General features: G+C 41.1%; 1 long non-coding RNA gene across 1 annotated transcript; it reads right to left on the bottom strand.

Annotated features, from left to right (window-relative positions):
* Nucleotides 1-480: 480 nt before the first annotated feature.
* LOC112479729 lies at nt 481-2064 on the bottom strand. The gene is made up of 3 exons (XR_003046313.1): nt 1999-2064; nt 1154-1196; nt 481-919 (listed from the first exon to the last, which is right to left on the bottom strand). It is a non-coding gene; the product is annotated as an uncharacterized LOC112479729 (long non-coding RNA).
* Between the last annotated feature and the right edge of the window lie 70 nt (nt 2065-2134).

Genomic DNA, 2134 nt, shown 5'->3' with positions numbered 1-2134 from the left:
CAGCTTCTAGCAAAAACTCTCCACCATTCTACAACTGCTTCATCACATCTTTTTTCTTCTTTGTTCCTTTATCATCATTTACTCCCTGTTTCTGGTTTTCTCCCACATACAACACTACCCCCTTCCCCCAGTATTTCCAACTACACCTTCTTTTTCTTAATTACATCAGTTTAGTTAGGTTGTGGGTCAGCTATGACCTTCGGAAGGGGAGATGCAGGGCAGAATGTAAAGGAGCGGAGTTAGTGAGACCTGCTACTGGAAATGAGGTCCAGGAGGGTAGCAGCTTTGTCTTGTTTTCCACTGTATACCCCCACCCTGAAAACAGGGCCTGGAATGTGCCAGTGCTCAATAAATGTTCACTGAATCAATGAATAAAATACAGGCAAGGTAGACACAGATTCTACAGTAACACACCACCAATGACAACAAGGTAGCAGTCGCTGCTCTTATTAGAGGTAATGACGACATTTCACAAATCATTAAACTTTCTTGCAGAAATATGAGAAGGAAAAAATAATTGACAATACAGCATCTTAATCCAACCATTATTATACTTTTGTTGTTATTCTTTTTGGCGTTTTGTAATATGCACTTAAAATATACTTGTAGTCACAAAATTTTGAATAGGCAATATGGAACTTATTTTCAAAAGAACCAATCTCCATACCTACAAGGTATCACTCAGAACAAACTTAGGTGATGTTCCCTGAGTATGTCTGAAATAACCTTTGATGATCTGTGTCAGTACAACAAAGCATGTGATATCAATCATAGCAGACTTGGAGGTCAAGTAGGTAGGTATAAGACATGCATTTTCTTGCTGGCTCCCACTCTAAGGGTTTTAATGTCTCCTCTGTAAAAAGAGAATTGGGGTTCCATAATCTCAAAGGTCTTCTTAAAGTCGGAAGTTGAATAATGCCTGAAAAAGATTTTATTGTTTTAGTCTAATTGTAGAGCAGTTTGTAGTTAAAATGTTTATATATTTATGTATATAAATTTATATATTTATACATAATGGTACATATTAACTGGGATACGAGCGCCTGCCATGCAGAAATATATATATTTTTAGAAATTTACATAAAGGACCCATTTCTAATTTTTCAGGACTACTTTCTAACTGGAGGAACTACAGTTAAGTAGTTTCACTTACCAGATAGACTTAGTAATTTAAAGTTCCAACGGTAAATCTTCATCTTTAAAACCAATAAAAAGAAAGTTAATTCAAAACAAAGTGACAACAACATATCAGCAAGGAGTAATCTAAGGGCGATTCATTGGTGTAGAAAAGGGATGAAGAAAATTCTACCATTATGCTCCTACGTAGAGTAAGGTAATTCAGGAAATTCTTCCTTGCAGTATAATTTAGGATGGACCTTTGCTCCCATTTTCTATTTTCTTAAGGACCACCACTTCCTCCGTTAGATAACTTGGCAGCTGGATAATTATTTCATTAATGTAGGTATAATTTTTCTTTTGGAGGTAACAGAATTGCCTTGAACTGAAGCTTAATCGCCACTGCTACCATCCCCAGGTGAGACTGACGGAACCAGAAAGATTTAAAGCAACGCCCCCCCAAAATGCTTCCGCTGTGGAGGTTGTTTCTGTTAAACTTTAATTGAAATAGCCCAAACCTGTCACAATTTCAAAAGAATCAGAAGTAATCGTGCTGCAAGCAGTTAAATCGAAATATACGTGAACTGCTTTCCCAGCCACACAAGGATTTCCAAGGTAGTTCAGCAAAGAAAAGAATCTGGGACTGTTTACAAGCCTCGGATCGCACGCGATTTCCTGCAATACACGCCTAGATGTTCATCGGCATAGCGTTAGTCACATTAAAAAGCGTGATTGCTCTATCAGGCTGCAAAATTCTGGGATGTAATAACGACTTTCCCACCGCGGGTCGCCGGCAGGTAATGGAGCCCGGCAGCCCCTGGCCTCGCCCCGCCCCCTCCCGCCCACCGAAACCCGCCTCAGAGGTCGGTTCACAGAGCTCACCACAGTCTCCTGCTGCCCTCTGCTGGCGTCCGTTAGTTTGCTGAGGGAGGCCGCACGGCCGCCAAGTCGCGCAAGGCAGATGACGTCACGCCTGCGCGCTGCCCGTGGCCGGAAGTTAGTCGTCCATTTCCGTCCC

Source organism: Pteropus alecto, unplaced genomic scaffold, assembly GCF_000325575.1.
Source record: "Pteropus alecto unplaced genomic scaffold, ASM32557v1 scaffold21, whole genome shotgun sequence".
Classification (NCBI taxonomy): Eukaryota; Metazoa; Chordata; class Mammalia; order Chiroptera; family Pteropodidae; genus Pteropus; species Pteropus alecto.
This window is presented reverse-complemented; position numbering and strand designations above follow the sequence as displayed.